This window comes from Carettochelys insculpta, chromosome 17 (assembly GCF_033958435.1).
Source record: "Carettochelys insculpta isolate YL-2023 chromosome 17, ASM3395843v1, whole genome shotgun sequence".
Classification (NCBI taxonomy): Eukaryota; Metazoa; Chordata; order Testudines; family Carettochelyidae; genus Carettochelys; species Carettochelys insculpta.
In genome coordinates this window covers 20,666,444-20,676,245 of record NC_134153.1, presented here as the reverse complement: position 1 = coordinate 20,676,245, position 9,802 = coordinate 20,666,444, and the positions used below count along the sequence as shown (strand labels likewise).

Genomic DNA, 9,802 nt, shown 5'->3' with positions numbered 1-9,802 from the left:
TATCAACTAACAAAGTTGTCAGTGGCTGCTATCTAAAGATGACATTTTTGAGGGGGAGGGGAGCTTTTATACTGCTTAGCAGGCCAGCTGGGTTTTCATTATTTCATGCCTGCAGGCAAATTTATGATAGTGCAAACAAAAACAAAACAAAAAAGGGGGGTGGAGGTTGGATTCAGCGGCAGCTGAACTTCTAACACAGAAAAGAAACTTAACTGTTGTAGTCAGTTGAGGTGTTAAAACAATGGCTTTTGGAACTGACCAAGAACAATGTGGGTTACTGTGTTTCCTGTCCTGGTGTCTTCAACCTTGCTAGGAAGTAAATGGCCTGCATGTTTTTGGAACAACTGACCTACAGAGAGACTGTTGCTTCAGTCAATTGATTTCAATTTATCTCATTTTCATGGCGTACAAAGACCCTAAGAAAACAGATTGTACATTATTGGCTCCAGCTATCTATGGGATGTCCATTCCAAGACAACCATGGGACCAGGTCTCTGAGGTTAGATGAGAAAAAAACAAATGAACAAAAAAATCCCAGCATACATGCTGACATGTGGAGAGTAGGTATTGAATCCATCAGTTGATCCAGGTTGACTTATGGTCACACTTGGCTTGTTGCAATTAACAACTTTTATTCACTTCAAGTTGGCTCTTTTCCTCATGCACTTAGATATATTTGCCATTACACAGTGGTCTATGATTCTTTTCAAGTTTTAGCCAACTGTTGAACACAATTAACATTTTGCAATTCACACTTCACTTCTCTCCATCAAAACAGTTAAATAAAGTTTAAATAGATATTTTAATGTCTAAGTGATTTGCTCATTACTCCCAAAGGCTAGGGCTGGATGCAGGTGGTACTCTAACAGTTTGTTCTCATGGATAGAGTTTGTTAAATTTACAATATCAATATCCATTGTTCTGATTATTTCCACTGTAAAAGTATAATTCAGTGTCACTCTTTAATAAAAATCTCTTCACAATCTTGAAATAATCTAATTTAACTCTAGTGAACAAGAGTTTTAGCCACTTAAATAATTCATGTCACTCTTAGCAGACCTTGTTTAGAGAGCAACTTTCTGTCATGTAGATGAAGATGACTGGACGCAGGTTCTGGCCAAGGTATTTAAGCATGAAGGGCTTTTATCTCATTCTAGGGATTTATGCCATACTGAGTTCATGTTTTAAATCTTCATTTCAGTCTGAAAAGATTAAAATTAATACAGATGTAAAAGGGCAGGTAGATTTTTGGTTTTCTGTTTTTTTTGTTTTGTTTTTTGTCTTATCCAAAAGTACCTTCCCTCCTTGTTTTCATAATTCTCTGCTGACTTGCCCCAGATCATATCATGGACACTGCCTCTGTCTGTAGTTCTCTTCCACTCTTCTATAGTATCTCTGATTTCCATTCTGTGCTTTCACACACTCTTGATCTGCCTCATACAAGAAACTTCTTTTCAGCATCTACTCCCTTGAACAACTTTCTTGTTCAGGTTGAACCTCTCTTCACCGGGAACCTTGGGACCTGACTGGTGGTGAAAGAGAGACTTTGTTGGACCATGGGAAGTCAATATTGTCTAGCAGCATTATCAACACTTCTGCTGCTTACAGGATTCTTACAAGATATTTAGGGGTAAATTACAGGTAGATAACAACACAGAACACTGAGAGTCAAGACTTGTAGCTGTACACAAGCCATATGAGACTGAGGGAAAGTTGGTTACACCCATGATAAGTGGTCATTTGGCTGACTAAAATCATGTCTGATTACAGATGTTGCCAGATTAGAGAGGTTCAACCTGCATTACTGATTGAGTCTCCTAGTTCTTCTCACAAATTTAAAGTATCTTTTGGCCTGTGACTATACCTGTTCACTTTTTCTCTCCTTAAGGACTAGATTCTATATTGTTACTCATGACGAATAGCTCCCTGCGCTATTTTGTAACCTCTGACTCCAGTAAGACTATATATCAAGTAAGTGTGTCAAGATCTGACCCAAAGTGTACAATTATATTTAAAAGTCCATTTGGGAATACAGTTAGTCTAAAACATACTATTTTTATACTATGACTGATAACCAAATCTGTGAGACTCTAAAATGGTCTAGTTGAAAATTTTCTCCATATAATCCATTTCTTCTAGGGGTATCCCTCTGAATTTCTCTGCTGTCTGAAAGATTAGCCAATAATGTTTGGAATTAGATTGATTTAAAATTCTCCTTCAGTATGAATTATAAAATGTCTTACTGTCTGCAGACAACACCCTATTAAATATGAAACCTGAGATTTACTTTTGGGGCAGAGGGAAGGATGTGCTTCTGATTGATATCTACTAATATCAAGAGATGCTTTGTCACTTTTTTTTTTTTTTAAATCAACATTTGTTTTGGGCCTAAACTGCCATTAACTTTTTTTATTTTCTGAATTTACTATTTGCTTTAAGGTCCTGTCCTTTTATGATTATCACAATCTTTTTTCTTTTGGCACAAATTCTGTTAATGTTTAAGGAAAAAACAACCTGGCCAGTACTGCAAGAATACTTTGACCTTTGAATAATATTTATTTCTTATCAGTTTGGGGATCATTCAGGTTTTTTCTTTTTTTTTTCCAGGCATTAAAAATGCTATAGTCAGCCTTGAATACTCCTGTTAAAGTCCAAACAAGAAGGGTTTTTTGTTTTTGTTTGGTTACAGTGTAATTCAAACTCAGGCTGCAATTTAACTTTATTTTTTCCCTTTTGTCCCATCTAACAACCTCACAAAATGACAAATCAAAATCTGTATTCATTATCAATGGCTAGTGTATGTCAATGAGCAAGAACACCAAGTAAATCATGCTTGGCAACTTTCAAATCCTCAGTTTGAACTGTGACATGCATAGAGCTGGTCCAATGATACAGAAGTCACTGGAATACACTTTGGGGTTATCTGTGACAACAGTGCCAGGATTCATTGAACTGAATGCTCATGGAATTCAGCTTGCTGTTTGGATAATTAATTTCCCTGACTGCTGTCAGGTACTGGCAGATGGGGTGACAAAAAGGCAAGCCTTCATAATAGCCCTTTGCACGGCTGCAGTGCAACATCGACAATGGTGCACTTTGTCCATGAATGCCCACTGACTCAGTAGGATGAGTATTATTTCTCCCCATGTATGGAAAAATGGAAACCAGTGGTCTAATTGCTCATCTCAGTTGCTCACTACAGCTATCAGTCTAACCCCATTACTTCAGGGGCAAGTTATAATCTGATTTATCCACTCCCATCATCATAGAAGAGGGAAAGATCTTAGTCTCTGGTGGCCTCTTTTGACATGGAGCCAATCAGACTGGATTTCCTAACTCAGTCTAAACTCTTGCAACAGGGGTGTAGTTTTGACTTCTTGGGCTCAAAAGGGAGGAATCCTGGGCAGGGCTCTCCCAGGCCCTCACCTCGGGACCTGTTATCTCTGCTATTTCAGCTCTCCAGAAGTGCATTCTCCTGAACTCACTGAGAGGGAGGCTTTAACTAGTTCTAGCTGGTCCTTGACCGGTTGATTGGGATACCTAGAGCCAATCTCATCTGCTTCTAGCAGGTTCTTCATTTTCTCTGAGCATATGAATTAAGATTAAGACTGTCTCCACTGGTTGATGCAGGTTCTTGATTGACTCCAAGAGTCTTAATTCACCTGGGATAGACCTTGTATGGTTACCAGGGAAACAGGGACTTGTTTAATCTCAGGCTAATATACTTGCTTTCTGTTACTTTCTTGTAGAATTCTGACCTCAGTACATATAGTTTATTTGCATTGAGGTGAGTCATCTCTTTTCATTACCAGTGAAGTCAACCAGCAAACAATAATTTATCTATCAAGAACCTCTGAGCTGTTTAAATCCCAGGTCAAGATGTTAAGTGAATCTTAAATGGAGCATAGGCATGTTTCATTCACTTTGCACTGGGAAAAATTTCACGTGGCATCGTTAGTGAGAAATAGAAGGACTATGGCCTAATAGCTTAATGATGATGTATTGAATTCCTGTGAATCCATGAACAAGTAAAGGCAGGTTTTGAAAACAAACTATTATTTATGTTGCTCTTTAAGGCTACGTCTACATGTGAAGCCTACATCGAAGTAGCTTATTTCGATGTAGCGACATTGAAATAGGCTATTTCGATGAATAACGTCTACACGTCCTCCAGGGCTGGCAATGTCGACGTTCAACATCGACGTTGCACAGCACCACATCGAAATAGGCACTGCAAGGGAATGTCTACACGCCAAAGTAGCACACATCGAAATAAAGGTGCCAGGCACAGCTGCAGACAGGGTCACAGGGCGGACTCAACAGCAAGCCGCTCCCTTAAAGGGCCCCTCCCAGACACAGTTGCACTAAACAACACAAGATCCACAGAGCCGACAACTGGTTGCAGACCCTGTGCATGCAGCATGGATCCCCAGCTGCAGCAGCAGCAGCCAGAAGCCCTGGGCTAAGGGCTGCTGCACACGGTGATCATAGAGCCCAGCAGGGGCTGGAGAGAGAGCGTCTCTCAACCCCTCAGCTGATGGCTGCCATGGCGGACCCCGCTATTTCGATGTTGCGGGACGCGGATCGGCTACACATGCCCTACTTCGATGTTCAACTTCGAAGTAGGGCGCTATTCCCATCCCCTCATGGGGTCAGCGGCTTCGACGTCTCGCCGCCCAACGTCGATGTTAACATCGAAATAGCGCCCAACACGTGTAGCCGTGACGGGCGCTATTTCGAAATTAGTGCCGCTACTTCGAAGTAGCGTGCACATGTAGACACGGCTTAAGTGTCATTTTCAAAACCTCTAGAATTTGTAGACTAAATCCATAAACAACAACCAGAGGGGCTGTTTAGGGCTGGCAGGCTTCATGGAATGGATCTCTTTCAAGGAGAGCTGAGTTTTGTCTTTGTTGCAGTATTACTTCAAGCTGTAAGTTGAATGTTGCCTCTACCCCAACTTTCATCCACATACCAGAATATCAAGCTTGAGTTAAATAGTATATCAGACTTAAGCCGGATGGCTTGTTAGGTGCTATAGGTTGAACTCAAGTGCTGTTGATGCCTGAGCTTGTAAGGTAATGGGGCTGCAGCTACATCTTAAATCCACACAACTCATCAGTAGCTACTCTGATTACTCTGTAATTACTGTGGTTTTACAATGTGTCTACTCCCACCTGATCTAGGCTAGCTAGTTGTCCATACTGTATGTCTAGCCACCCATAAATGAACATACCCTGCTGCAATCTGTATTCAAACAACTGCTTCACCAATGATCTGGTCTCCAGCCCTTCAATTCTTCTTGTATCTTGATAAGACTGTTGCAGTATAGGTGCTGATTAGTGCCAGTTGTGTTGCTTGTTTGTGTTGGAATAAGTCCAATAACAGCCATCAGCATGTAACAGCTTTCCTTCATTAATGATCTATAGTGTATTGGCAGGCAAGAGGTGAAAGTTTCCAGATCCCATTCCTAAGCCAGTGACCAGCCTAGCCCTTCACTGGACTCCTCTACATCCACAAAGAGTGATGTAAATATGCCTATATTTGTGCAAAAATCAAATGTACATAAGTATATTTTAGACTACTAGGAATATTAAGATGCATTGCGGTGTCAGATGATAGCATAGTATATGATTAATTGATTTGGGGTTACTGTCAGTGTTTGGCATGCAAGTTAGACCAGTCAGGGATTGTGTCACCAATTGCCTTGCAACCCTGGGTGTTTTACAATGCTTTACTACTGTAGCTCCCAGCCAGGGATGCTTGCAGTCCGCCTAGAGCATACAGGTCACACCTTGAAGTATCTGTGTGCTGGAAAGCCCTGGTTCAGGATCTCTGACTCCATCAGCTTGTTTACAATCCCACTCCAGAATCCACCAGCCTTGGTTACTACTTGCAGGATAACTCCAACATGGTCTCAGATCTTCCCCAGACCATGTGCACTGTAATGTCTGTCCTGTAGGTCAGAAAAACAATAATATTTGTTTGTTCATTTAAAGAGATAATGAGCTGTTATTATTTTTTAATCTAACTGGGATGACTATACTCTTCCAGTTAAACACAGCAGTCAGTACAGTACAGTACTGTGTACAGTAACATATAAACAAATGTATTTGCAACAAGTAAAAGGAACAGTTACAAAGGATTGGCAGCAAATAAAAGAACACATGAATCTAAAACGGGGCAGGCAAGGTATGGTCTGTGGGCTGGATCAGGTTCACCAAGTCTTTAAATTGGGCCTGCAGCCAGCCCCCAGGAGCTGTGGAGGAGGGAGAGCTTAAGGTGCTGCCCCTGTCCCCAACAAAATCTCTCAAATCCCATTGGCAAGTTTCAGGTACTTCTCCAGCTCCCAGCTAACAGAAACTGACAGATTTTGCTGGGGGCCTGGGCAAGCCTGAAACTGGCTAATGGGAGCTGGGAGATTTTGCCAGGGAAAAGGGCAGTGCAGCACAATTTCTCAGCTCCCATTGGCTGACCTCCAGCTCCTAGGCTCTGGCAGATTTTGCTATGGGCAGTGCGTGAAGCCCTCCTCCACCCCACTGCAAACAGCCACATAGACCAGCCAGGGGCTAGGGCTGCTGTCAGGCAGAGAAGGCAGCCGGATAGTGCTGCTGGCCAGGAACTGTTTAGATAAGTGCCTTCCAGCTGGACCCTGCCTCTGGCACAGCACCTAGGCTCCCTCCCAGACCTTGCACTGGGTCCTACCCACTCCAGGCCAGAATCCTCTTGTGCTCTCATGCCCCCTCCCAGACCTTGCACCCAAACCGTGTCCTCTGCACACTCTGTGCCCCTGCCCCAGGTCACAACTCCCACTCAGACTCTGCTCCTGCTATTAAATCCTATTCCCGGGTCAGAGATCTCTCCTGCACCTATACTCCCTCAAGGACCCTATACCTCAATGCCCCACTGAAGGTCACAACCCCTTCCTTCAACTAATTCCCTCTCAGACCCCACATCCTATCCTGCACTCTAATCCCTTACCAGAATTCCTTTTTGCACCCAACCTCCATCCCAGACCCCACGCCCCCTCCGTAGATAAGTGCAGCCCATGACCACTTACCAAAATCATGGGACAGACTGCCCCCCTATCCAAAAGTATTGCCCACTCTGATTTAAAATTTAATCTATCAAGGTATAGACTTGAAGACCTGATTTAGACTTGTTCAAGATCGTTTCTCACCAGTTATTCTTTGTCCACACCCTGGCTGACTTTTTCCCTCAGTCATGACTTTCCTCAGAAGTACAAAATGCTGTCTTCACTTGTTTTCCTGCTGCGAGAATGTCACAAACAGGCTTCTCATCTATATTTAGTTTCCAGACACTTCAGCTGCCCCCTTGACTGAAAGACCCTTCTTTCTCATCTTGCAAGAGCTCTGTTCCCTTATCTGTCCAGTGATGAATGCCAAAAATGGCTTCTGTCCTTGCTTTTATCTTCCAAAGTTCAATGAAAGTGTTTCAAGTGGGTGGCAGGATGACTTCATACTGTTTTTTTTTCCTTTCCTGTGGCCTTCCCATCTCCCTGCTCGATTCTGCATAGGTGTAATCAGTGCATGCCTTTTTTTTAAAACAAAACAAAACAAAACAAAACAAAACACACACAAAAAAAAAAAAAGAACCGGTACTTAGTTGGCTCCACCCACCCACCCACCCACAACTCTCTCCCCAGCCAATTCTGCAGCTGGGGTTGCTGAGGCACCAGCACAAAAGAAGCACTGGGTGCAGCAGCTTCCACTGATTCTGGCTGATGACTGGGCAGTTGGTCAAAGAAGTAAATACATTTCTTTGTATAGGGCAGCCCTTTTTACCATATCCCTAATATGCTTGGCTTAAATATACTTCAGCACTAATTCCAGCATAATCCCCAACTAACGCTATGTACATACATCATGCAAGAATAATAATGATCAGCAAGTTATTAGTTTTGAAATGATACTTCACAAAGCATATTTCATACAAAGATCATTACAGTCATGGGTCAAGGGTGAATATGGGTGTTTAGGGTTATATCTCTAGCCTTACAAAGCTGTAGGATTAGCCAGGGGCTGACCCAAAGACAGCAGACCAGAGTTCTCTTTCCTAGATAGAGCCCCTGGAACCAAATTTATGTTCCCCTTTATATAGGAGAAACCTGTTTTGTCACTTTATCTGTATCACAGTTTCACGTACAGCATTGCTACAAGCATGTCAGATGTTACTATGTTAGAGTTCAAATGATTCCAACTTTGGAGATGCAGTGAGTATGACAGACCCAGCAAGTATTTGATACAGAGCAATGAACCACAAATGGGCCTCTGTGTCACAATTACTAAACAGTAAACAATAGATACTTGAGCTGAATTTTATGTAAGAGGGTTATGTAAGAGCCTCTGTGTTCTACTCAGATAACCTGTCTGATAAGAGCAGTAGCCATTTTTGATGTCCACTGCTGACAATGTTGTGGCTGCACTTGGAATATACACTGAACATGTTATTTTCAGGTCATGGGTTACCTAAAATGGTCAGGAAATGAGTGAACCTTAGTTTCAATTCACCTGTGGAGAGCTAACCATTTACTCCATGTAAACAAGCGGTCAAAATCTGTTCTTTAAATATTCCATGTCAAGCTGTCAAGCTCTATCATAAACATTTTGTTTTGGTTTTGGTATAGCAACACAAAGGGGAAAAACAACTTAAAATATGCAGAAGATTAAATACCACTATTCCTCCATCCACCAAAAAAGAGACAATGGGTGTGATGAGCATTAAGGAACAGTCTGGGGAAAAAATGTCAGCATCTAACTACACACAAAATTCTAGCTTTTGGGCTGTGTTGTCAAACATACTGATTTTTGTCTCTGACAGGTTCATAGGTTCTATGTGCAGTGAAATTAAGCCTGTCCACTTTCCAATTTAATTGAACAAATCTAATGTGATTTACATTTGTGTAGCATTTCTTTTCCTGCAGGGAACCTTAATACCAGGTCAGTTTAAAATGGTCTGCCGTGCTCACCTTCAGAAAGTTGTTGTTTTTGATCAATAGTGTTTGGGATTCGTGGATTGTTTCCTGTTTTAAATTTTAGTGTGCTATGGATATGTCTCTTACCATTGTGTGGTAACTGGATAACTATTGTACTCTTAAAGAGAAGCCCTGTGATAGACAAATTGAATGGTGATTGTTACCCACCACTTAAAATCAGCCACCTTTGGGGTTTATAATTGCCGCTATCTAACAGTGTGTCCTAAACTGTTGTGCAGAAAATGAAGAAACATGCAATAAATTCAACAGATATTGCGGGGCAAATTTAATGGATTGAATGTAATTATCAGAGCAGAATTATGGCCAGAATAAGGGACTAAGACCATGAATTTTGTGAAATATGTGATAGGCTCTTTAATTCAATTTTTTTTCTGACCATCCCAAAGGTGGATAAGTACAATGTTCTCTATGGCTGCAGTGGCAACTACTTTGCTTTTCTCTTCAGCTCCATACCTCATGCAGGTGCCTAGCTCAGCTATTTAGGCAGTATTTTGAAGAGAATTCGTTAAAACTGAAGAGCAAGAGCAGGAGAGTAACAGATAGGAAAGTTGAAATTTAACAATAAAAAATACCTGGTGCTTTCCTTATAGGGAGTCTGTTATAAGAAGCACTAGTTATGGATATGAGGCACTGTACAAACAGAGCAAAACAACAGTACCAAAAATGTGTCGCCTTTCCTGAATATGCATCTCCATCTCTGCCCATTCTTTCTCTTGTAGTTCAGTGACTTCATCCAGTGCTCTTCTTCTTGTTTGCATAACTTTTCCAGTTTCTTCCTGAGGGAAG

General features: G+C 41.6%; 1 long non-coding RNA gene across 1 annotated transcript; it reads right to left on the bottom strand.

The window, feature by feature from the left end:
• Positions 1-658: 658 nt before the first annotated feature.
• On the bottom strand, positions 659-7,339 carry LOC142022330 (uncharacterized). The gene is made up of 3 exons (XR_012647929.1): positions 7,181-7,339; positions 5,795-5,956; positions 659-1,202 (listed from the first exon to the last, which is right to left on the bottom strand). It is a non-coding gene; the product is annotated as an uncharacterized LOC142022330 (long non-coding RNA).
• Between the last annotated feature and the right edge of the window lie 2,463 nt (positions 7,340-9,802).